Raw genomic sequence first — 27,479 nt, 5'->3', positions numbered from 1 at the left:
GGTGAAAGGAAGCAACAATGGATTTGTAACCCTAGACAGGGAACCTCACTCACTCCCCGCATGTCTCCCCACTGCACTTTCCACCTTCGTGGGCAGTGGGAGAATCAATGTTTTCTCTCATTAACTCAGAAAAGCACGCCCTGTCACCCACTGCCTGGCAGGAGTGCGCTAGGCCCCAAGCGAGCGAGGCTCAGTCAGGGCAGCCTTCGCTCCTGGGTGCCGGCACCCACAAAGTGCACATTCCTCCTCTGCAGTCGCCCTGACTATCCCACCGTTTCAATGAGAGGACGGAACTCCATGTCTCCTCTGGGTTCCCGATCTTGAACGCTGACTAAAGGCACCTCGGCGAGGGCCACCCGTGCCCACCAGGTGTGTCTGTCCACACCTGCTCCCATCTCAGCACCTGCATTAGCCTCATGGAGGTGATCTCGTGCACACATCCTGTGGGGGATGTAGGCATGCTGGGGTTGATGGGAGTGTGGTGGAGGGGCGGGGAGGGGAGGAAACTTGCGCACGCCATGGTCCGGGACCCTTGCAGGCGTGCGTGGGTGACAGCACACTGGGGGAAGTTCGCACACCAGGGTGGGAGGAGAGGATGCGCGCACCAGAGGCCTGCAGCTGTGCAGATCCACAAACCCCTGTGGCGTGACCAGGAGGATGTCAATCTGGCCCACCACAGTGGCTGTCCCTGTGACCAAGGAAGCCAAGCCCCCTCCCACTCCACTCCAGCCGGCTTGACCCACTCTGCTCAAGCCGGCTTGGCTTTCTCTGTCGCTAGGGCAACGGAGGAAGCCAAGCCCCCCCCCACACCCACTCCACTCCAGCTGGCTTGGCCCGCTCTGCTCCGGCCGGCTTGGCTTCCTCCATCACTGGGATGACGGAGGAAGCCCCCCGCCCGCTCTTTTCCGGCCTGCTTGGCCCGCTCCACTCCAGTTGGCTTGGCTTCCTCCATTGCTGGGACGATGGAGGAAGCCAAGCCCCCCAACCCACTCCACTCTGAATGCCACCATCTTTGTCGCATCAATTTGCATATTCCCTCCTTATTGGCTGTGGGTGCAGCCATCTTTATCGTGAAGTGACGGTCAATTTGCATTTTACTCTTTTATTAGATAGGATTTTAATCTTTGATTATAATGACTAATATTAATAGCATCTTAAGAGCCTGGCCAGTGTGGCTCAGTTGGAGCGTCATCCTGTGCATCAAAGGGTCACAGTTTCGATTCCCAGTCAAGGCACATACCCAGGTTGCTGCTTCAATCCCTGATTCGGGCACATGTGGGAAGCCCTTGATAAATGTTTCTCTCTCATATAGATGTTTTTTCTCTCTCTCTAAAGTCAATGGAAACATATCCTCGGGTGAGGATTATTTTTTTAAAGCATCGTTATGCATGTTTTAGCCACTTCGTTTTAAGAGTTTATAGAAAGGTTTTGAAACTATATTATAAAGGAAACAGAAGAAAGAAGTGGAAAAATTTTTATCTAAAGAAGAGAACTACCCTCAAATATTTGAAAGTAGTCTGGCAATTAAGAATATGCTATTAAAGAAGTATTGAAAGCTCTGTTTATAGGATGGGCCTTTGAAAAAAATTAATTTGAAATAATTTTAGAATTACTGGAGTGTTACAAGAATAGTGCATAGAATTCCTGTAGAATACTCTTCACCCAACTTCATTGTAATGTTAACATCTTATATAACTGTGATACAGTAAGCAAAACTAAGTAATTGATATCAGGTAACTATAAACTCCTAACTAACTATAAACTCCTAACTTTATTCTGATTTCACCAGTTTTTCCTCTTACGTTCTTTTGTTTGCCTAGGATCTGGTTTTGGTTCCCTCATTGCATTCATTCATTCATTTATTGTAAAAAAAATATTTTTATTGACTTCAGAGAGGAAGGGAGAGAGAGAGATAGAAATATCAATTATGAGAGAATTATTGATTGGCTGCTTCCTGCATACCTCCTACCAGGAATCGAGCTGCAACCCGGGCATTTGCTCTAACCCAGAATAGAACCGTGACCTTTGGTTCATAGGTTGACACACTCAATCACTGAGCCACACTGGCCGAGCCCATACGCCATTTTCAACACATCTATATCAGGGGTGATATTAATGTATTATTATTTGGTAACTAGAGGCCTGGTGCACGAAATTCATGCACCGGATGGGGAGTGTCCCTCAGCCCAGCCTGCACCCTCTCCAATCGGGGACCCCTCAGGGAATTTCCAACTGCCGATTTAGGCAGTTGGACATCCCTCTCACAATCTAGGACTGCTGGCTCCCAACCGCTTGCCTGCCTGCCTGCCTGATTGCCCCTCAACGCTTCTGCCTGCCAGTCTGATCACCCCCTAACCACTCCCCTGCCAGCCTTATTGACGCCTAACTGCTTTCCTGCCAGCCCAATCTCCCCCAACTGCCCTCCCCTGCCGGCCTGGTTGCCCCCAACTGCCCTCCCCTGCCAGCCATCTTATGGTGGCCATCTGTGACCATATGGGGGTGGCCATCTTGTGCAAGGGCATGACAGTCAATTTGCATATTACCTCTTTATTATATAGGATACACACACATACTATATCCTATATAATAAAAACCTAATATGCAAATTGACCAAATGGCAGAATGACTGGTTGCTATGATGCGCACTGACCACCCGGGGGCAGATGCTCAATGCAGGAGCTTCTGCATTTTGTGTCTGCCCCCTGAGAGAGAGGTGACCAGTGGTGGTGGCGGGGGGCGGGGCTGGTCAGCAGGTGGCACCAGGCTGCCAGCCAAGGTGGGTGCCATCGGGGGCCCCCCTCAATCGCTCCACCTACCGATCACCCCACAGATCAGCCCTGATCACTGGCAAGGCCTAGGGACTCTACCCTATATATTGGGAACAGTCTCTTAGATTTAAAAATTAAAACCTGGCAAGGCTACTCTAACACTGAAAAAACAGAATGATGCAGCAATGACATGCATGGACTCTGGCTTGCACATTTTGTGGTCAGCCCTGATTCTGACACTTATAACTGTGTGACATAGCCAATTACTTAACTTCTCTCTGCTTCAGTTTTTCCACCCACTAGATGAAAATGGTATTACTGCCTCAGAAGGATCAGGTTATGTACTACTTTTTAGGATCAGGGCAAAAAAATATACCTGCCCATACAACAGCAAGATGCCTTTCACTTGTATGAAAAGTATGGTCACTGGTGCATGCAGCATCCTGGATTGCAGGAGGGATGCCTGACTGCTGGTTTAGGCCTGATCCTCACAGTTGGACATTCCCCGAGGGTGTAGGCCGGGCTGAGGGACCCCCCAACCCCGTGCATGAATTTTGTGCACTGGGCCTCTAGTATATGTGTGTATACACACACACACACTCTCTCTAACAGTCCAGGAGCCCTCAGGGGATGTCCGACTGTCGTGGAGGTGGGAGAGGCTCCCGCCACTGCTGCTGTGCTCGCCAGCCTTGAGCCCAGCTTCTGGCTGAGCGGAGCTTCCCCTGTGGGAGCGCACTGACCACCAGGGAGCAGCTCCTGCGTTGAGCACTGCCCCCTGATGGTCAGCGCACGTCACAGCGACCTGTCATTCTGCCGTTCAGTTGATTTGCTTATTAGCCTTTTATTATATAGGATGTCAACTTGATCACATGATTATGGAGGTATCTTCCAGATTTCTTCATTATAAAGTTAGGATTTTTCTCTTTGTAATTAGTATTTTAGGAGATACACCTTGAAGCTGTGCAGATATCTTTCTTAAATTTTGCACATGAAGCTTTTTAAATACTCAGTTTTTATTATAGAACAATTTAGGTAGTTAGACTTTTTTATTATTATTCTTAGGACCTAACTAGATAGCAATATTTACAAGTCCTCTCTCCTGTTTAGTTTATCCAGACAGGGGTGCTTCAATTTTCTGCCTAGTGATAGAAATAGAAAGCCTGGTTGCCAGTCCTTTGGAACTCGGTGAGGAGGGAGATAAGGAGTTTCATATGTAGGGTGTCTCAAAATATGTACACATATACTTTCAATAATTGTAAAGGTAGTGTTTACTTAAAATACACTTTTTTCAAAATTGAGCTATCAGCTGTTACAGTATATATATATTTGGGGGGAGAATATATTTTAATCCTCCCCCGAGGATAAGTTGGAGAGAGAGAGATAGATAGAGAGGGAAAGAGAGAGAGAGAGAGAGGAGGGAGGGAGGGAGAGATTTTCAACCAGCTGAGCCACCTGGTCAGACCAGGAGTTTTATATTTTAGTATGTGATTTTAATGCCCCTGTTGGTCATCTCTGAGCCCAGAACCTGCCTGACTTAGTTTCTCCATAGTGTAAACCTCCCTTGTCCAGGGATGGGGTGGAGGTTAATAGCTCCTAATTCCACTACCATAACTTTACAGTGGAGAGATCTGGAAAACACCACCTTAACTGTATCATCCCTATCTTCTGAAGTGCTGCTAGTTTCTCATTATCAGTTGGTTTGAGTCTCATCATTCTGTCCCTTTTGAGGCACTTAGATTGACTCTGCTCCATTTGCTTTTCCTCTACCCACATTTTTCATATATTTTGGGTTAGGATTACAGATATCTCTTAGTTTCATCTAAATTTCTATTTCTTGTCCTGCTATTGTTTGCTAGTATTTATAAAGTGGTGGATGCAGAATGCATTTGGCCCTGTGTCCTAAAATTAAAGCCAAAGTAGCCTTTCAGATTATTTTGCATCATCTCTCAAGCTTTCAGATACACAATCCTGTGGCTCAGCATTTTCACTTCTAGGACTACATCTTACAGAAATATTTACACATGTGCATGCACTAAGGCACTTGTATAGGGAAGTTTCCAGAAACAATGCCTGTAGTAGCCAAAATTATGGAAACAGTCTAAATGTAACTAATAATAAGGGAATACTATCTAATAAAAGAGTTAATATGCAAATTAACCATCACTTCGCTATACTCACAAGCCACGCCCACAAGCCATTCCCACCAGCCAATCAGGAGGGAATATGCAAATAAACCCAACCAAGATGGCTACCACCACAGAGAGCAGGAGGGAGGCATGGGTATCTCCGGCAATGGAGGAAGCCAAGCTTTCCGCCTGCCCTTGCCTGTCTAGGCCTCCACTCAAGGCTACAAAGTTTCAATGATAGAAGATACATAACCCCAAACGGAAATGGCAGCAGCCACGTAGCTGGAAAGAGCAGGAGGCTAGGGTTGCCCGTGGCGATGGAGGAAGCCAAGCTTTCCGCACACCCTGGCCAGCCCAGGCCTCTGCTTAAGGCTACAAAGTTTCAATTATAGAAGATATATAAATCCCCCCAAAAATGGCTGCCGCCACGGAGCAAGCAGAAGGCTTGGCTCCACTCCAGGCTACAAAGTTTCAATTGTAGAAGATAAATAAACCCCAGATACCAGGGCCTCTGCTTGGGTTGCCAGGGGTTGTGGCCGGCCTGCAAACCACCACATGCCCCTCACCCAGGCCACCCCACGCCCCAAGGGAACCCCCACCCTGATCCGGGCCACCCTTCAGGGCAAACCAGCTGGCCCCCACCCGTGCACCAGGCCTCTATCCTATCTAATAAAAGAGTAATATGCAGATTGACCATCACTCCAACACACAAGATGGCTGCCCCCATGTGGTCAAAGATCCTGCCCCCATGTGGACACAAGATGGCCACCACAAGATGGCCAGCAGGGGAGGGCAGTTGGGAGGGACCAGGTCTCCAAGGGAGGGCAGTTGTGGGCGATTAGGCCAGCAGGGGAGGGCAGTTAGTGGTGACCAAGCCGGCAGAGGAGGGAAGTTGAGGGCGACCAGGCCTGCAGGGAAAGGCAGTTGGGAGGGACCCAGGCCTGCAGGGGAGAGCATTTGTGGGGGACCAGGGCTGCAGGGGAGGGCAATTAGGGGTGACCAGGCCTGCAGGGGAGGACAGTTAGGGGTGACCAGGCCTGCAAGGGAGGGCAGTTGGGGGCAAACAGGCTGGCAGGGGAGGGCAGTTGGGAGGGACCAGGCCTGCAGGGGAGGGCAGTTAGGGGTGACCAGGCCTGCAAGGGAGGGCATTTGGGGGCAAACAGGCTAGCAGGGGAGCAGTTAGGCATCGACCAGGCTGGCAGAGGAGTGGTTAGGGGGTGATCAGGCTGGCAGGCAGAAGCGGTTAGGGGCAATCAGGAAGGCAGGCAGGTGAGCAGTTGGGAGCCAGCAGTCCTGGATTGTGAGAGGGATGTCCGACTGCCCACCGGAATCGGGCCTAAACGGGCAGTCGGACATCCCTCGAGGGGTCCGAGATTGGAGAGGGTGCAGGCTGGGCTGAGGGACACCCCCCCCCCCCCCCGCACGAATTTCGTGCACCGGGCCTCTAGTGATTAAATAAATTGTGATATAGTTGCATAATGGAGTAGTATGCAGCTATTGGGAATAATGAGGAAACTCTTAAAGACATTAATACATCATTCAACAGTTTTCAAAGCAACATCTTTGGTATCACTCCATTCTTGTATTTATCTATACTAATAAAAGGGTAATATGCTAATTAGACTGGACATCTTCCGGACATCATTCCGGACGTCCTTCCTGACAAAGCCAGCCCCGCATGAAGCCACCCGGGATCCCGGGTGCCTACGGCCAGCCAGAGGGAAGAAAGCCTGGGTCCCAGGTGCCTGTGGCCAGCCAGAGGGAGGAAAGCCTGAGTCCTGGGTGCTGGAGGAAAGCTGGTGCCAGCAGCTGGGGGAAGGAAGGCCTACTCTTGCACGAATTTTCATGCATCGGGCCTCTAGTGTGTATATATTAGTGCATCATTGAAAAGGAAAATATTTGGAAGAATGTACACCAAACTTAAACAGTGGTATTTTGGAAATGATGAAAAGTGGAACTTTAGTCCTTTTACTTTATGTACTTCTGTATTGTATAAGTTACTTTTATAACAAGCTTATTACATTTGGATTTTAAAATAAAATATGAAATAGACTGCTTACAGAAGTAGTTGAGCAGTGACTGGAGGTTTTCAGGCACAGGTTCTTTAAAGGAGCTCTCTGCTAGACACTATCTCAGGTATCATTTAGTGCAGGATTGCCCAAACTGGATTACAGTTTGGAGATAAAGAGAGTGTATGATTAATTAAGAATTAGAAATTCTAGGTTAACAAACTTAACAGGTTTTTCTCCTGTAGAATTGTCAGGAGTCTTTAACATGCTAATAAGCATGGCAAATCTCCACAATCTGCCAAATAGGATTATTTTCTCTCTCTTTTTCTTTTCTTTTTTGAACTTGTGAAGTTTTTATTAAATCCACAGAGGTAAAAACCATATTGTGAGGGGCTGGGAAATGGGGATACCAAGGAGTGGGAGGCAGACCACCAGAGGGGAAGAGTAGGGGGGGTGATAGGACACACCCAGGCTGAGCTGGCTCTGGGGCCCAGTTTCAGGGGCCATCACCAGGGTCACTGGACAGCTCCCGGGAGCTCAGGCCAGTACCAGTGAGGCTCAGTGGTGGGGGCTCCACCAGCACACCAGAGAACTTGTTATTACTAAAGGCCTCATTTGAGTCTCAAAGAAGCATGCAGGCTGATGATTGACTGCACATCTGCCTTGTCCTCCGACAGCTTGTTGAACTGCTTGAACATTCAGTCCACATCCTGAGTTAACTCTTGAGGTGAGCTGTAGGGGGGTTTACAACTTCTCCTGCAGGTGTGCGTGGATCAGGGTCAGGTCCAGTGTGCTGCTAGGCTGATCCACAGAAAAGCTGGAGTCGGTGGCCAGCTTGTTCAGGAGCCGGCAGTCAGTCTCTCTCTCTTTCTGTCTTTCTCTCTCTGGTATATCTGTTAACATCTCCCAAAAGAAGTGCTTTTTGGAATTTACTTTTGTTCACATGGCTTTTATGTTGAGAGCTGCTGTGAGAGTTCCTGGGAAACTTAGTAAATTCCTTCACATAAAGCATGGAAGGAGAGACATTTCCCCAACATACTTTCTTACCCTTTGAAAGAATTCAGAAGATTTTGAAAGAAATTTTAAAACTGATCTATTTTCAAATAAAGATTATGAAAAGGGAATACAATTAGTATTTCAAAAGAAAGATTAAATGTGCCTACTGAGTGGGTGTCAAATTAAGATAATTGGATCCACTTAACCAAGGGCAGCATGCCCAGCACAGAAATTAAGAAAAGGTTAAACTTATGATTGTAAAATTCTAAAAGTGACACTTTATCAGTCAGTAGTCTAATGTATCATTAAAACTGGAGCCATCAACCACAGTGTAGCTGAATTTTAAAAGTGATTTCTTAGAAAAATGAAGAATATCTCTGATAATTTGCTCAAGTAACATAAAGGAGAAGCAATCCCTCTTCAGGATCTCACATGAATGATTTCAGTTAGTCCCACTAAGAGCCTGTTGAGGTCATGAGGTTTCAGTGAAAGTGCCAGTGTGAAGCTATTGCCAAGTGTTTGAGCAGCAGGTCAAAGCTAACAGTGTTTTTGATGTTAAGACTTTGAAAGTGTTATACCTTTTCTCAAACAGACTTCTAAGTTGTCTTTCACTTGGGTAAGATTTACTTGGTCTTTATTGCTCTAAACATAATAGCAGTGTGAACATTGGTACAGAAGCCAAAAGGTCCATTTTTGTTCAGTAATCAGGCAAACCTAGGGCACAGCATCTCCTGGAAATAAGATTGGAAAGCTAGATGGTACCAGTCTGTGGAGGATCTTCAGTACTGTGCAGAGGGGTTTAGACTTTATTCTGTAGGTAGTTTTAGGGAATGATACCATCAAATCTTTTATTTTGAGGAGTAAACTCGGGTGTCAGAAGAGAAAGAAAACATCATAGCTAATATAATTTTTTTTTTTTTTTTAAGAAACAAAGACTTACTACATTTAGTCTAGAGATCTGTATAATTCACTTATGCCTTGGGTCCCTTGATGACTACTTGGCATTTGTAAAATCTTCAAGTAATTTTTGGACATTTTAATTTTGTGAAGATTTCAGATAGGTTGATCTATTTTTTTAAGCTCAGGTATTTTGAATAACCGAAATGTCCTTAGGTCCGTATCTATTGCTATTCCATAGTATAAAAAAAGTATGATTTTACATACCATAAATTTCACCCATTATAAATGTACAATTTAATAATTTTTAGTTCATTTGTAGAGCTGAGCAATCATCATCAAAATATAGATACAGAACATTGTCATCCCCCCAAATTCCCTCATATCTGTCTGCAGTCAACACCTGCTCCTACCCCCAGCCACTGTAACCAATGATTTTTTTTCTATCTCTATAAAATTGCCTTTTGAAGTCATTCTATATAAAATGGAATCCTATGATATGTATGTAGTCTTTGCGACTGGCTTCTTTCATTTAGAACAACATTAAGACTTTTCTTTAATCATCCACAGTAATGGCATATATAGTATTTTGTATCTTTTTAATTGAATTCAGTATTTCTTTTATGGATATATCTCATTTTGTTTACCCAATTAGCAGTTGATGGCCAATGGATTATTTCTAGTTTTTTACTATTTTGGATCATGGTACTATAAAGGTTTGTGTACAAATTTTTGTGTGGACATTTATTTTCATTTCTCTTGAGTAGATTCCTAGGAGTAGAATTTCTGGATCATATGCTAAGTTATGTTTAAGAAACTACCAGTAAAACTATTTACAGATAACATTATCTTGTACAGGGCGGGGCAAAGTAGGTTTATAGTTGTGAGTACATGAAACACAGAGTTTATTCTTATATTTTTATTTATTAGCTATTGTAGTATTTTCTATATGAACAACTATAAATCTACTTTTGCCCAACTCTGTATATAGACAATCATAAGGAATCCATGAATAAACTACTAACTAATAAATGAGTTCAGGATTGTTTTCAAGCTGTTCCTGCTACTGCAACCAAGGGAACCATCACAGAATGATGGTGTGTGAAAAATGTGAAAAGAAACTTGGTACTGTTATCACTCCAGATACATGGAAAGATGGTGCAAAGAATACCACAAAAAGTGGTGGACGAAAACTGAATGAAAATAAAGCTTTGACCTCAAAAACAAGATTCGATCCATATGGAAAGAATAAGTTTTCCACTTGCAGAATTTACAAAAGTTCTGTGCACTAACTGGGTTCTAATTACTGCCAGAGCTGTGTGTACAAAAGGGCATCAGTGCAATGTGTGGGGAAAAAGGCATTGGGTACCAAAAACTACAAGCAAACGTCTGGATGTATTGATGAAGATTCTGTCTACCTGTATGATTTTGCTTTCTGCTTTAAATTTTCAAGGCATATCATAGATATTCAAGTTACAAAATAACATGTTTTAAGACTTATTACATTTAAACCAGGGAAGTTGATTCATTCTTTTGCTCTCTAGAAGTTCTGAATAGCAACAGTGTAACTAATCTGCCTTACAAGCATTTTACAGAACTAGAATAAGAGGCAAATTTAACAACAACGAAATATTGTCCCAGTTCTGTAGCACTTTTCTTTTAACAATATTCATATAATTCTTGTTATCCTCTCCCTCTACTTTATACTTATACATATATGACAAAAGTGAAAAGGGGATTATTAATATTTCCTCAGCACTTGGCATTAGGATTTGTAATTTTCCCCTCATTCCCTTGTTGGTTGCCTAGTTCTTAGAATCAGCAGTCCCTTAATTAATTGCAGCTTCACGGGGTATTTAATTATCTGAGACCACAATTGCTGAATGGTTCCTTAGAAATTAGCCAAAATCCAAATCAAACACAAGTTCTATTTATGATTTTAAAAAATTTGTTCTTGAAGCCATAGTGCTTTCATATGAGAATAAGAACACAAGGGTTACTCCATATATATCCAAATGAATACACTGGATTTCAGAAAATACACGTTACACACATGATCTTGAATTTACACTATTACGAAAGCCAGAAGAACAGTGTTTGTTATGATGATGTATAATAGAAATGAATCACAACTCTTTAGGAAAGTTTTTGAAGCAAAAATGAAACTTCTTTAACCTCCCCTACTGCCCCACAAAAAAGAAAGAAATAAAACAAAGCAAACATTTTGATTCTCAATATATATGTCTTCAAAGAAATTTTTTTTTTAATGCTACTTTCAGAGGTTTAGGACTTCTGCTTTGGAAATCTGCAGCCTGCTAGGGGAGACCAAAAAAGTATTCCCTATTGCAAAGTATAGTATATGTACTAGTAAATACTATCACTATAAAATATGTAGAATATATAACATGATATACATAGTATAGATATTGCATTTTTATTTTGAAATTATTATGGAAAATAAAGTTTTAATTGTTTAAGTTTTTAAAATAGTGTTTCAGGGATATGCTGTTATTAATATCTAGAAAAATCACAAGGATAATGTAAAATATAATAAATAGCAATAGTTGTGAAGGCAGGAAGTATCTTCTCATGCTTTAATCAATTTGGGACTTTTAGTTAAAATCAACAAAAGGAACCCAGTTAGAGAGTGGCCCAGATACATTAAAAGTTGGGTTGGCCACCTTAGCTGGTTTGGCTCAGTGGATAGAGCACCAGCCCTGCAGATTGAAGGATCAAGGGTTCGATTCCCATCAAGGGCACTATCTCATTTGCAGGCTTGATTCTGGTTTGGTCCCAGTCCTGGCTCTGTTGGGGCTTGTGTGGGAGGCAACCAATCAATGTGTCTTTCTCATATCGATGTTTCCGTCTCTCCCCCTCCCACTCTCTCTAAAAATCAATGGAAAAAAAAATCCTCAGGTGAGGATTAACAAACAAAAGTTGGGTCAGCCAACTTTGGGAAAAGTACATTTCTCAGGTATTAACCAGGATCTGGACTTCCACAACTCACATTTCATATTTATGCCTTGAGTGGCCTCCTTTGTTAGTATTAAACCTCAGATCAGAATACAAGAATTATGAATCTTCATATTGTTGAAGTAATAATATGACTGCCATATATAGAATAGACTATTAGATGAAAAGGAAAATCCCAAATCAAAACATGAACATAAAATATTTTTTAAAAGAAGGCATAAAAAACAGAAACTAAACATTAAATAAGATGATAGAATTAAGGGCAAACATAGTTTTAAAGTAAATGTTAAAGTGATGAAATAAGGTATTTTTTAAAATCTCAGACTAGATTAATATGTATTAGAAACAACTTAAATATCAATAGAACACTTATTCAGTACATTCTTAGAATATGTAGCCATCAAAATGATATGAGAACTCTATATGCTATATATACAGAAATTTGGGTATATACATAGGAAACATCTGAAAGCTATTAATACTGTTCCCCCCACACACACATCCCTTGTGGAGTAGAACTGAAGGCTGAGAAAAGAGAGACTTAACTCTTTATAGCCTCATACCAACCACCTAATACAATGGTTGGCAAACTCATTAGTCAACAGAGCCAAATATCAACAGTACAACGATTGAAATTTCTTTTGAGAGCTGAATTTTTTAAACTTCTTCTAACGCCACTTCTTCAAAATAGACTCGCCCAGGCTGTGGTATTTTGTGGAAGAGCCACACTCAAGGGGCCAAAGAGCCGCATGTGGCTCGCGAGCTGCAGTTTGCTGACCACTGACCTAATATTTTTAGCTCCAAGTTTCCTTAGCTGGGGAGTATTGATAATTTTAGTTTCCTAGAAATATATATCTACATATACATAAGTGTTTTTGTTTTAAGGATTTTAAATAGAAGAAATATATACATTGTTTTGCACTTTGACTTTTTAAAATGTTTCTCATATTTGCTTTATCATTTTCTCTCTTGCTATGTATTTTTTCCTTGACCCATTTAAGAGTATACTGCAGACATCATACACTTTATCCTTCAATACTGTATCTGTACTTGATAAAAGCAAGCGTACTAAGTACAGTTATCAAATTCAGGAACTTAGCATTGATAACAGTACCCTCCTCTACAATCCCTCTTCCAGTTTCATTTGTTGTTCAATTGTTTGTTTATTACAGTTTCTAGTTCAGGATCATATGTTACTTTATCATGACTCTTTAGCCTCTCTGTTTTTTCTAGTATTAATGTATTTGAAGAACATAGGACAGTTAAAGGATAGAACATCCTTTACTTTAGCCCAGTGGTCAGCAAACTCATTAGTCAACAGAGCCAAATATGAACAGTACAACAATTGAAATTTCTTTTGAGAGCCGAAAACCGACTTCTGCGCATGGGCCACGAAGTTTCAATTGCACTGTATGTGCACGCCCGCACGTGGTATTTTGTGGTAGAGCCACACTCAAGGGGCCAAAGAGCCACATGTGGCTCGTGAGCCGCAGTTTGCCGACCACTGCTTTAGCCTTTCCCAGTGTTTCTTTACGTTTAAATTCAAGTTATTTAGTGTGGGTTGAAATACTATGATGTCACATCCAGACTCAGAACATCCTTTTGTGCCTTATTGGTAATGTTCACTCTGATCACTTAGGACAGATGTGGCCAGTCACTGTGTAATTATTGTTTTTCCTTTGCAATTAGTGGTTAATTTATGAGACCATGTTGATATTCTATTTCTCATCAAACCTGCCTCACTTAGATTAGCACCCTTTGATGATTCTTATCTGAAAAACATTTTTACTGTAATGTTTACAAAATTGTAATTTTCTAACTACATCATTTTTTTGTGTATTAATTAGTTGTCAATTCTACTGTAAGGAAGAGTTTTCCCTTTATCAGTGTAGAATAAATGCTGTTTTCCCCTGGCAAACAAGTAAATAAATGAGTTCAGCAAGACTCAATATTAATATATGAAAATCACTTATACTTCTGTATACTTGTAGTGAATAATCTGAGACTGATATTAAGAAAATTTCATTTATAACAGCATAAAAAAGAATAAAATACTTAGGAATAAAGTTAACAAAAGGAGTGTAAAACTCATGCACAGAAAACTAAAACATTTTAAAAGATATTAAAGATTTGACTAATAAATGGAGACAATTCATCTTCATCAATTGAAAGACTTAATACATCCCCACCAATATTCCAGTTTTTCCAAATCCTTGCTAACACTTAATATTGTGTATCCTATTTGACTATAACCATTCTAGAGGGTATGTAGTCATATCTCTGTAGTTTATTTGCTTGTTTGTTTTTATTGATTTCAGAGAGGAAGGGAGAGAGAGAATCATTGATCTCACACTGGAGATCAAGTTGCCACCTGGGCATGTGCCCTGACAAGAATCGAACCATGACCTACTGGTTCATAGGTCAACGCTCAGCCACTGAGCCACACAAGCCGGGCTCCCTGTAGTTTTAATTCGTATTTCCCTAATGACTAATGATGTTGAGCATATTTTCATGTGTTTATTAGCCATTTGTATGTTTTCTTTGGTGAAATGACTGACTGTTTAAGTCTTGCCCATTTTTAAATTGTGTTATTTGCTTTGTTGATTTATAAGAGTTAATCACATATTCTGGTTCTGAATATACAATCTAAATTATATAGTCAAGTCATTTATCAGATACATAATTTGGAAATATTTTCTACCAGTCTGTGGTTTGACTTGTCAATTAGTTGCGTTTTTCTTAAAATGTGTAAGTCTTTTTGTTTTTTGTTTTTTTTTAAATTTACTGTTATTTATTTTTTAATATGTCTTTATTGTTGAACGTATTACAGATGTCCCTTTCCCCCCACCCCTATGGACCCCTTCCACTGCACTCCTGCCCCCTCCCTAGGCCTTCATAGCACTATTGTCTGTGTCTATGGGTTATGCATATATGCATGTAAGTTAAATGCATAAGTTTTTATTTTGAGAAGAATTTAGTTTATCAATTTTTTCTTTTACATCTTTTGCATTTGTCGTCATATGTAAGAATACACACAAAGACTTTCTTTTGTACTTTCTTCCATTAAGTTTGTGTGCCATTTTGAGTTAATTTTTGAGCATGGTGTTAAGTGAGGACCTAAGTTCATTACTTTGCATATGGATACATAGTTGTACCAGCACCAGTTGTTAAAAAAACTGTTCTTCACACTGTGAAATTTCTTGATACTTTGGCCAAAAACCAGTTAACCGTAAACATAGGAATTTATTTCTAGACTTTTGTCTTCCATTGATCTTTATGCCTATCATATGCCAGTAATGTAACCCTTTTCTTCTTTTTCAGAATTGTTTTGGCTATTTAGGTCTTTTGTTTTCCTATTACTGGTACATTTTAGAGCAGCTTGTCATCTTAGTAGTCATTGTCTCCTAATCTGGGAACATTTATTAATTTAGATTTTTATGTAGATGTTCTCTTTTTTAAAAATAACTCTTTATTGTTCAGATTATTACAGTTGTTCCTCTTCTCCCCCCCCTCCACCCCCCATAGCTCCCCTCCACCCGGTTCCCACCCCACCCTTTGCCCTTATCCTCCTCCACTGTCATCATCCACACTGTCGTCATCCATAGGTGTACAATTTTTGTCCAGTCTCTTCCTGCAACCCCGTATCCCTTTCCCCCCGAGAATTCTATGCCCCTGATTCTATTATATTCACCAGTTTATTCTGTTCATCAGATTTTTCATTCACTTGATTTTTAGATTCACTTGTTGATAGATTTGTATTTGTTGTTCATAAATTTTATCTTTACCTTTTTCTTCCTCTTTTTAGAGAGTACACTTCAGCATTTCATGTAATACTGGTTTAGCGGTGATGAACTCCTTTAGCTTTATCTTATCTGTGAAGCTCTTTATCTGACCTTCAATTCTAAATGATAGCTTTGCTGGGTAGAGTAATCTTGGTTGTAGGTTCTTGCTATTCATCACTTTGAATATTTCTTGCCACTCCATTCTGGCCTGCATAGTTTCTGTTGAGAAGTCAGCTGACAGTCATATGGGTACTCCCTTGTAAGTAACTAACTGTTTTTCTCTTGCTGCTTTTAATATTCTCTCTTTGTCTTTTGCTCTTGGCATTTTAATTATGATGTGTCTTGGTGTGGTCCTCTTTGGATTCCTTTTGTTTGGGGTTCTGTACACTTCCTGGACTTGTAAGTCTATTTCTTTCACCAGGTGGGGGAAGTTTTCGGTCAATATTTCTTCAAATAGGTTTTCAGTATCTTGCTCTCTCTCTCTTCTTCTGGCACCCCCATAATTCTGATGTTGGTATGCTTGAAGTTGTCCCAGAGGCTCCTTACCCTATCTTTATATTTTTGGATTCTTTTTGCTTTTTACTTTTCCAGTTGGGTGTTTTTTGCTTCTTCATATTTCAAATCTTTGACTTGATTCTTGTGATCCTCTAGTCTGCTGTTAGATCTCTGTATATTATTCTTTTTTTTTTTTAATATATTTTATTGATATTTCACAGAGAGGAAGGGAGAAGGATAGAGAGCTAGAAACATCGATGAGAGAGAAACATCGATCAGCTGCCTCCTGCACACCCCCCACTGGGGATGTGCCCACAACCAAGGTACATGCCCTTGACCGGAATCGAACCCGGGACCCTTGAGTCCCCAGGCCGACGCTCTATCCACGGAGCCAAACCGGTCTCGGCAGTATATTATTCTTTATTTCAGTCAGTGAATGCTTAATTTCTAGTTGGTCCTTTTTCATATCCTCGAGGGTCTCACTAAATTTATCGGCAGTTTCTAGAAGATTCTTGAAAAACCTTATAACTGTGGTTTTGAACTCTATAGCCAGTAGTTTGCTTTCCTCCATTTCTGTCATTTGTGACCTGTTTCTTAGTCTCCGCATTTTGGCTGCTTCCCTGAGTTGATAGAGTGGCTTTATGTGCTAGGTGTCTTATAGGGCCCAGTGGCTCAGCCTCCCCAGTTACCTGAGGTGGACACTCTTGGTGCATCCCTTTGTGGGCTGTGTGCACAGTCTTGTTGTAGTTAAGCCTTGATTGCTGTTGTTACACTGGGAGGAATTGACCTCCAGGCCAATTGGCTGTGAGGATCAGCTGTGTCTACGCTGGGAGAACTTCTGTGCTGGAGACACCCTTATGGGACAAGACCTGCTTCAGTGGGGCTTTGGTGCTCACTGAGTCTGCCCCTTGAGTGTGTCCCTATGAATCTGAGGAGTTGTAATCTGGATGGTCCCACTCTGACCCCTGCGTACACTGGCTCTTGGATCTCCAAGGAAGTGCAAATTTAGCCTCTGCCTGAGGCCACCCAGCAGGAGCTACGGAGAGATCTGCAGATTCCTCTTCTTTGTTTGGGTTTTGGAGGTGCCCAGATGAGGCCTAGCTGTGAAGCAATGCAAGCTGCTGTGGGGCCTTGGGCCTTCTTTTGGAAGTTCTGGCGCTCTCTGACGCAGCTGCAGTTTTTTAGGTAATTTTAGATTGCAAAGGGCCAGGCCATTCATATGCAAAAGCCTCTGGGCACAGCTTGGGTGGGATGGGGTCTCAGGGAATCAACAGGGCGGAGCAAAAAGCTATGGCTGATCCTCATCCCTGCCCTAAGAGGCCCCCGGGTCTCAGTGTCTCTCGGTAATCGCTGCAAGCCCCTCTGAGAGAAAGCTGCCCTTGAGTTCCGCTGAAGCCAGACAGTCCAGTTTCTCCCCATATGAGTCTGGGTCACCAGAGTCTCGCCCGGAACTGGAGTTGAGAGCAGTCCAGAGCAGTAGGGAACTTTGTGTCTTCCTCCTGATTTAAAAAGACAACAGCAGAGGTCTTGAAGATGGTGGCTGGCAGGACGAAGGTGAGGGAGAGGAAGTTAGTGAGTGAGAGGATGAAAGGAGAATGTGTGAATCTGTGTGGTGAGTGAGTGAGGAACAGTTAAATCCCTGTGGGAGCAGCAGGGGCTGGCAGACCAGGCTCTCTTGGACAGGGAGAGACTACCACCACTGCGGGCACTCCCCAGACTGCGGACTGTGGAACTCCAGCACAGAGCCCATGCCATCTTGAAGGGGAAAATGGCCTTTTTTAGGAACTCATCAACACCACCAACCAGACAGGCCTTGGAACTGCCCCGCGACCCAGCAGCCACTTCAGCCAAAATCTTGCTGCCCCACCCACAGACCCGCGGACCCTGGGACCTCCACCTCCAAAGGTGCACCGCTCAACAGCAGTAAGTGCAACCTCCCCCTCCCCAGCGGCAGAACTCCGGACAAAACATTACCGCGTTTCCAGCGTGCTGGCATCCAGGGCACATCACTCCATAGGCAGTGCCTGGGAGCCACTGCGAGCCCCCATGGGTGTGATTTTGTACAGACAAGGGCACGTGGCCCTGCAGTAGAAATTCTGAACTCCCTCTTCCTGAATAACTGCCCACGGACACCCCAGCTGTGCAACTTCAGTGCCAGGGCCCCTCAGAGTGCGTCAGAGCTCTGCACAGGCAAGGCACCTCCACAAGCGCATTTCCAAGGAACAGGCCCCCTGAGCCCATCTGCCCACAGCGCGCTGGGGGAGCAGCTGTGAGACTCTGCTGGGTGTGATTCTGCACAGACAAGGGCATGCTGCCCCACAGTAGAAATTCTGAACTCCCTCTTCCTGAATAACTGCCCACATTCACCCCAGCTGCTAAAACCTCAGTGCCAGGACCCCTCAGAGTGCGTCAGAGCTCTGCGCCAGCAAACACACCTCCACAGATGTGAATTTCCAACAGGCAGGCACCCTGAGCCCATCTACCCACCGGGCGCTCAGGGGAGCCACTGTGAGCTCTCCCTAGGTGTGATCTTGGACAAACAGGAGCGCACTCCCCCCTGGCAGTAGAAATTCTGAATTCACTCATCCTGGATACTGGCCCACAGGCGCCTCAATTATGCGGCTACACTGCCAGGGCCCTTCAGAGTGCTTCAGTGTGCCTCGCAGGCAAATGTACCGCGGGTGCCCCTATGAGCCACCACTGGGAGTGAGCACATATTTACCACAGGTGCAGCAGCAAAAGCTGAGTCTGCACACCCCACAACTACATAATTCTGGACACCACAGTCACGCCTTTCCAGAGTGCAGGCCCCCTGGTCCCATCACCCCAACAGACCGATCCTGGGTGCCACTGTGAGTCCCTGCTGGGCACACGTGATTTCAATTAAGGGTGCAAGACAGCAAAAATTGGGACACTCCCCTCCATGGCTGCTGACTACTAGACATCACAGTTGTGCCTCTCAAGCTTGGAGGCCTACATCAAGAGAACCCAAATAGCTCAAGTAGGGAGCTCCACTAGATTACCAAGCCCAGGAGACCTGACAGATCACACCAGTAGCACCATCCCCAAAAGAACCTGGGTAGCAAAGCAATCGAATCTACAATTAAAACATTATAGGAAAACATGGGAAGACAAAAAAGCAACCCCCAAAGGAAAGAAAAAGAGGAATCACCAGAAAGGGAGTTAAATGAAATTGAGAAGCTAGCAGCTTAACAGAGAAAGAATTCTGAGTAATGGTTATAAGGATGTTTAAATGGCTGGATGACAAATACATACAACTCAGTGATAATTATAAGGAGCTGAATTGGAATGTCGCCAACATGAAAAGGAACCAAGAGGAGATTAAGAATGACATAGCTGCAATAAAGAACACAATGGAAGGCTTAAACAGTAGACTAGAAGAGGCTGAGGACCACATCAGCGAATTAGAAGACAAGGTAGGAAAAAACACACAAACACAACAGCAACTGGAAAGAAGACTTAAAAAGCAAGAGGAGAGCCTAAGGGAGCTTTGGGACAACACAAAACGAAACAATATTCGCATAATACAGATACCAGAAGGAGAGGAACAGAAGCAAGGAATAGAAAACCTGTTTGAAGAAATAATGACAGAAAACTTCCCTGATATTGGCAAGAAAAAAAAACATGCAAGTCCAAGAAGCACATAGAGTCCCAAACAAGTTGAACCCTAAAAGACTGACACCAAGACACATCATAATTAGATTGTCGAACACCAACGACAAAGTAAGAATCTTAAAGGCTGCCAGAGAGAGACAGAAAGTTACCTACAAGGGTTCTCCTATTAGAATATCAATGGATTTCTCTACAGAAACACTCCAGGCCAGAAGGGAATGGAATGAAATCTACAAAGTGATGCAAAGCAAGGGACTGAACCCAAGAATACTATACCCAGCAAGGCTATCATTCAAAACTGAAGGTGGAATCAGGAGCATCACAAACAAAAAAGGACTAAGGGAGTTTATTACCATTTTTTCTTGTTTTTTGAGGTAGGCCTGTAGCGCTATAAACGTCCCCCTCAGAACTGCTTTCATTGTGTCCCATAGATTTTGGATTGTTGTGTTTTTATTGTCATTAGTTTCCAGGATATTTTTTATTTCTTCTTTGATCTCTTTGGTAACCTAATTACTGTTTAATAGCATTCTATTCAGTTTCCAAGTGTTTGAATTTTTGGGGCTCTTTTTATTGTAGTTTATTTCTAATATTATGCCATTGTCGTCTGAGAAAATGCTTGATATGATTTCAGTCTTCTTGAATTTGGGGAGACTGCTTGTGACCCAATATGTGGTCTATTTTTGAAAATGTCCCATGTGCACTTGAGAAGAACTTATATTCCATGGCTTTGGAGTGAAATGTTCTGAAGATGTCAATTAAGTCCATCTGATCTAGCGAGTCATTTAGGTTTGCTGTTTCTTTGCTGATGTTTTGTCTAGAGGATTTATCCAGTGATGTCAGTGGTGTATTAAAGTCCCCTACTATGATTGTATTGTTGTCGATCTCTCCCTTGATATCTTCCAGGAGTTTTTTTTTTATGTATTTGGGTGCTCCTGCATTGGATGCATATATGTTTATCAGTGTTGTGTCCTCTTGTTGTATCAATCCCTTTAATATTATGAAGTGGCCTTCCTTATCTCTTGTTATGTCCTTCACTTTGAGGTCTATTTTGTCAGATATAATTACTGCTACCCCAGCTTTTTTTTTTTTCATTTCCTTTTGCCTGCAAGATATTTTTCCATCCCTTCACTTTCAGTCTGTGTGATTTCCTTGTTCTGAGGTGGGTCTCTTGTAGACAGCATATATATGGATTGTGGGTTTTTTTTATCCATTCACTCTCTCGATTTCTTTTGATTGGAGCATTTAGTCCATTTACGTTTAAAGTTATTATCGAAAGGCAATTTTTTGTAGCCATTTTTATTTTTTGTGCCTGTGTTCTTTCTTACCTTTTCATTTCTTCTTTTTACACCAGTCCCTTTAGCATTTCTTGCATTGCTGGCTTGGTAGTGATAAATTCCCTTAGCCTTTTTTTTTCAGTGAAGCTCCTTATTTCCCCTTCAATTATGAATGATAGATAGCCTTGCTGGAAAGAGTATTCTTGGATTCAGTCCCTTGCTTTGCATCACTTTGTAAATTTCCTTCTATTCTTTTCTGGCCTGATGTGTTTCTGTAGAGAAATCATTTGATAATATAATGGGAGCTCCCTTGTATGTAAGTTTCTGTCTCTCTTGCAGCCTTTAACATTCTCTCTTTGTCCTGAACATTTGCCATTGTAATTATAATGTGTCTTGGGGTTGGTCTTTTTGGGTTCTTCTTGTTTGGGACTCTCTGTGCTTGTGTGAGTTTTTTCTTTGCCACATCAGGGAAGTTTTCTGACATTATTTCTTCAAATAGGTTTTCTAACCCTTGTTCTTCTTCCTGTTGTTCTGGCGCCCCTATTATTTGTATGTTGCTTCATTTCATGTTGTCCCATAGCTCTCTTAGGCTCTCCTCCTGTCTTTTAAATTTTTTCTCCAATTGCAGTTCAGTTTGAGTGTGTTTTGCTTCTCTGTCTTCTAATTTGCTAATTCAGTCCTCTGCTTCTCCTAGTCTACTGTTGAAACGTTACACGTTGTTTTTTATTGCATCTATATCACTCTTCATTTCTTCATGATTCTTACATAAGTTACTGATTTTTTCATCCATTTCTTCTTGATTCTTACAGAAGTTGTTGATTTTTTCCTCCATCCGGTTTATTAACTGTATGACATTTATTCTGAATTCTTTTTCTGACTTATTGCTTGCCTCTGTTTCGCTTAGCTGCTTTTCTGGCAACTCCTCCTTTTCTTTCCTTTGGGGGTTTCTTTGTCTACCCATTTTTGGTCTCACCAACTGATCTAGGTGTTGAGTAGTGCAGGGGCTGCTCCTTGGGTGGTAGTGGCTCCTTGGGCTGCAGTTGCTCCTCAGGAGGTCGCTGAAGTGACTGCTCCTCAGTTGCCAGCAGCTCCTCTGGTGGGTGCTGTTCACATCAGGGTTGTCTCCTCTGGCTGGTGGGGGAGTTTGCTCGCACAGCTGCTGTTCCATGGATGGGGGGTGGGCCGCTCACCCAGCTGCTGCTTGTCAGTTAGGTGCAGGCTGTGTGTGGCTGCTGCTCCTTGGACCAGTGTGGGCTTCGCAGGACTGCCACTCCTAGGATGTGGGCAGTCTGCTCATGTGGTAATTGCTCCTCGGTTCGGGCAGGCTGCTCGGGCACCTGCTGCTCCTCGAATCGGGGCAGGTTGCTCACAGCGCTGCTGTTTCTCGTACAGTGGCGGGCTGCTCACACAGCTGCTGCTACTCGGATGGGGGTAGGCTGCTTGTGCAGCTGCTGCTCCTCTGTGCAGGGCGGGCTGCTCAGGTGGCTGCTGCTCCTTGAATGGGGGTGGGCTGCTTGCAGTGCTGCTGTTCCTCACACAGGGGTGGGCTGCACACACAGCTGCTGCTCCTTGGATGGGGGTAGGCTGCTCGTGCGGCTGCTGCTCCTTCGACAGGGGCAGGTTGCTCACGCAGCTGCTGCTCCTTGGATGGGGGCGGGCCGCGTGGGGCTGCCGCTCCTCAATCGTGGGCGGGCTGGTCTTGCAGCTGCTGCTCCTCGGACAGGTGAGTGGGCCACTTATACAGCTGCTGCTCCTTGGACAGGGAGTTGGCTGCTCACGTGTCTGCCACTCATGTGGTTGCAGTGCCCTGGGCTAAAGCATGATGTTCAGAAGGGAGCATGCTTCAGAACTTACAGGTGCCTGCGCGCAGGGTGGCTGGAGACTCGTTGACCGTGGGACCACAGCTGAGGTAGCAGGTCCCTGGCAGGGGTGGCTGTAGAGTCCCAGGTGTTCTCTGAGGGCACCCTGGATGGAGGTGAGGCTGGGCTCCCAGTTACAGCAGCTCTCCCCTTCAAAAAGGCTAGTCCTCTGAGGATGAGCCAGCCTTTCAATACTGTTTACAATGGTAGCAGAGGCTGCCTAGTTAGGCGAGCCCGGTCAGCCTGCCCCCAAAGGTTCTGCAGGATCTAACTGTGCCTCAGTTACACACACACACACACACACTCCACATGACCACACACTCCTCTTTTGCTCCCTCACTCACTCATGCTCTCTCCCTCATTGCCAACTTCTTCCTGCCTCTGTAGTTGCGTCTGTGGTGTTATTGACCCGTTCGTGGATGGAGTTTCCTCTGCAGGTGTCTGGTTAATGTGGCTCACTCTCTAGCTCCTGGCCAGACAGGATAAAATTCACCTTGACAAGACACAACACAAAGGGAACAAAGCACAAATATACTCATGACACCTATGACCCCACTATAAGTTACCACCTGAGAAAAGAGAATTAGGGGAGAGAAAAGAGAGCACAAATGATATCAAAGAGAGAGAAAAAGATAAGAGAAAAAGAAAAAGAAAGAAAAGGGAGAAAAAAAATATAAATGCGGGAAAACACCACAGAACCAATAAATAAACCAAAAAAATCCAAACACCCAGCAAAGAGGGTGGGGGCAGAATCTGTAGAGGCTGAGCTTATATACAGAAAGTAAGGTTAAGAATTGGATGAATATTGGGAGGTCCTCAGTTCAGTGTATAGGAAGTAGAAAGGGGATGGGTGGATAAGAAGAAAGAGAATGAGAAGAAAATAACAATAATTATTATAATAATAATAAATTTACAAAAAAATCGATTTCAAAAATGGTATAAAAAATAAAAAATAGCAAATAATAATAAAATAAAAGAGAGTGATAGAAAAATAATGTGAAAAGAAATAGAAAATAAAGCAACAAATAAAAACTGGGAAACAAAAAAGAAGAAAAAAGAGGAGATAAAATAATAATAAAAAAATAAAAATGAAAAAGTGATGTGTCGTTCCTTTGGCTGGCTTAAGATCCCAGTCTTCTGTACTGTCTTTAGGCCAGTCCCTTTGGACTCTCAGGGACTATTTAGATTATTTTTTTTTAATCCTTTGTGTCATTCAGGGTGGGACCTGGGTGTGGCTATATTGGTTGCCTGGAATCTGGAGGGAGGGGCTATCTCTTCAGGACAAAATGGCTGCCCAGGTCCTGAGCTCAGGTATGACTCATCGCCAGACTCGCTGGCACTTCCCCTGGACCCCCAACTCTCCCTAGACTCCAAGAGTCCACACCTTCTCCCTCACCTCAGCCACGGGTAAGTGTCTGTATCCGAAAGGTCCTATAAACTAGGTTCAGTGAAGGAAGGCTCAGGCCACAGAGAGGGGAAGGACTGTGCCTCTGCGCACTCCTCTCCTGCTGGTGCTGCACGGTCTGGTCAGCCCCCCAGACTGCCCTCTCTGGGCTCAGCCTTTTGTGACTGTGGACCCAGATCTAGAATCCCCTGCCACCAGCAGTCCTGTGGACCTCCTTTCCCTAGTCAGATGCTGTGCCTGTCCCTAGGGACATGGCTTGGTGCTGTGTGGGTTCCCTCTGATCCTCTGGGGTCAGAGGTCTGGCAGACTCTCCTGTCTAGATCCTTGATTTTACCTTTTTCCTGGCTGCAAACTGTCTCACCCACTGAGTCTCCTTTGCCAATTCGGGTTGGATGTTATTCGTTTCAGCTGTTCATTCTATCTGCTCTGGGACAAGGTTCGGAACATGTCTGTCTTTTCCACCACCATTTTGTCTCTCCTGGACTTTTCTTTATGGGAACATTTTTTTTAGTAATTAAATTTCTCTATATATTATAGTTCTGAACAGACTTATGTTTCTTCTTGAGTAGGTTTGGTTTTTGTTGTTGTTGTTCTGAGAAAGTTTCTATTTCCTCTTAAGTTGTCTAATTTATTGGCATAAATTTGTTTATAATATTCCCTTATAATTTTTTAATATAGGATTGGTAGTATTGTCTCCTTTTATTCTTATTTTGTAACTTAAGTCTTCTCTTAATTTTTTAGTCAGTCTCGTATATTTTTTAATAATTTGGCTAAAATTTAAATTTTCCCCCAGCTTTATTGAGGAATAATTGACACATAAGTGGTAATATATTTAAATTAGACACATGATGATTTGATGTGTATATACATTGTGAAAGGATTCATACAATCAAGTTAATTAACAGCCCTTTAGTTCACAATTACCTTTTTCTGTGTGTATGAGAACACTTAAGATGTACTCTTTGGTAAGGTATGAGCTTAGGTAATATATGTGAGATTTGTCTTCTGATAGAGGTATTTAAATTTCCCTCTAAGCACAGATTTAGGTATATCTCATAATTTTTAATATCTTGTATTTTCATGGAATTAAAATATTTTAAAGTGTTTTCTTATGATTTCTTCTTTGATCTTGGGTTATTCAGGAATGGATTGTTTGATTTCCAAATATTTGGGATTTTCCCAGATTTCTGTTGTTAAATGCATATGCATATATAATTGTTGTATTCAAAGAAGAAATATACAATTCAATGATAGTAGTTGGAGATATTAATATCACACTCTTAAAAATTGCTAAAACAATTAGAAAGAGTTAAGAGTATTATGACTGTGAGAGGCCATATCCTGAGTGACTTAGGGCTTGGGATCTGGAGAATGGCCGCAGGCAAATGACGAGACAAGACAAGAAATAATAATTTGGAAATAATGGGGGGCCAGGTGGAGAGTCCAACGCCAGAAGAAGGACTTCACTGGTGCCCAGGCCCTGCCAACCTTTTATTGACTTTTGGATACACATATTGCCCTTAGTCAGGCAGGCAATTCCGGTAACAGACAATCTTAAAGGTCAGTAAATATTAGTAAAGATTTACTTTGAGACTATTTGGTCAGGAAATTGCTTGTCTCTACTAAACAATTGGTGCATAGCCCTGGCCCTTGCCAGAGCTCAAGGTTCATGAGTCTTCTGCGTTCCTTGTTTACACTTTTCTGATAGTGAAGACAATGGATAGCTTCCAACAAACGACTTGAACAACTTTTGCCAACCATCTTGACCTTACTGACATTATAGAATCTCCACCCAACAGCTACAGGTATAGATTCTTTTTAGGCACATACTGTATGGAACCATCTCTAGGATAGGCCATAAGGTGGGAAACAAAATAAGTCTTAATAAACTTAAAAAGACTGAAACTATACAAAGTATGTTTCTGACCACAGCAGAATTAAGTGAGATATCCACAGCAGGCCCATACTATGAGGAGGGGGGAGGTTGCTTTCCCTTGCAATAAAAGTGGTAAATCCCTCAAGTCCTTCTCCTGTAACAATCTACTGCATGTGAAGGCATCCATCCTGGGCCCTTGCTTGGCCTTCATGGGACTTGGGGGCATGGCGAACTCACAAAACAAACAAGAGGCACTGGCTGCTGCCATTGCCATGAGTAATAAAGTTCTTTGTCTCTGATGAAGACTTGTGCCTTTGCCAGCACCCATAGTAATAACTGTCTTGTTAACTTTTAAAGTAAAATCTCAAACCCTGCATAGTTCCTGATTATTTCCTTTTCTTTTTTAAACACATTTTAATAGCTGCTCCGAAGTCTTTATTAAATGTAATATCTGAGGGCTCTTCAAGACATTTTTACTGACTGCCTTTTTTACTCCCTGAGTATGGGCCATACTTTGTTTTTGTTTTTTGTATGTCTCTTAATTTTTTGTTGGATATTGGATATTTTTGTATAATATATCATAGTACCTGGGCAGTTGTTCTTTTTTGTTTGTGTAGTAGCTGGCCTGGGCTAAATCTGAGACATCTTCCCCACAGTGTGCAACCACTGATGTTTCTGCTTAGTTTGCCTAGTTTTCTACAGGTGACCCCTGTGTCTGTATACATTCGTGTGTAGCCAAATCTCAGTCAGAAATTGTGTTCAAATAGCTCAAGAAATAAGCCTTAAATTCAGCTGATGGATCTGTGTGTGGTTTGGAGAATGCATTAAAAATTCAGATCACTGTTTAGTCTTCCTTAGGCTTTTGCTTTCTGCAAGGCTCTCTCACTCCCTCCAAACATACTAGTATAGATAGGTTCTTTTGGCCAAGCATGTGAGGGTGGCTTGGGCCTACTCCTCTCTCTGCTGCACAGACACATGGCTTTCAACTAACTGGAATCTATGAAGAGTTTATTAAGCCTTCTTACCACTTTTTCACCTCACCAAACTCCCTATTAAATCTCCAATTCATCTATCATCCAATGCCCCCCACCACCACCACCCCCCTGCAAATTACAACCTCAGGCTAGCAGAGCCAACCAGTACTGTTTACTTGCCACTTGAACTGATAATGCTCTACATCAGTGATCGGCAAACTCATTAGTCAACAGAGCCAAATATCAACAGTACAACGATGGAAATTTCTTTTGAGAGCCAAATTTTTTAAACTTAAACTTCTTCTAACACCACTTCTTCAAAATAGACTCGCCCAGGCCGTGGCATTTTGTGGAAGAGCCACACTCAAGGGGCCAAAGAGCCACATGTGGCTCGCGAGCCGCAGTTTGCCGA

The 27,479-nt window shown here is 42.7% G+C and overlaps 1 protein-coding gene and 1 pseudogene across 15 annotated transcripts in view; both read left to right on the top strand.

Moving 5' to 3' along the window:
* The window catches only part of NEO1 (neogenin 1), a 352,200-nt gene that overhangs the window by 210,648 nt on the left and 114,073 nt on the right, over positions 1-27,479 (top strand). The gene's annotated exons all lie outside the window — the stretch shown is intronic.
* Positions 9,891-10,280, top strand: LOC308254387 (cysteine-rich PDZ-binding protein-like; annotated as a pseudogene). The gene has a single exon. The product of its transcript is annotated as a cysteine-rich PDZ-binding protein-like (transcript).

Source organism: Plecotus auritus (assembly GCF_963455305.1).
Source record: "Plecotus auritus genome assembly, chromosome: 1".
NCBI classification, from domain to species: Eukaryota; Metazoa; Chordata; class Mammalia; order Chiroptera; family Vespertilionidae; genus Plecotus; species Plecotus auritus.
The sequence above is the reverse complement of the archived record's forward strand: the minus strand, read 5'-3'. Positions and strand labels throughout refer to the sequence as shown.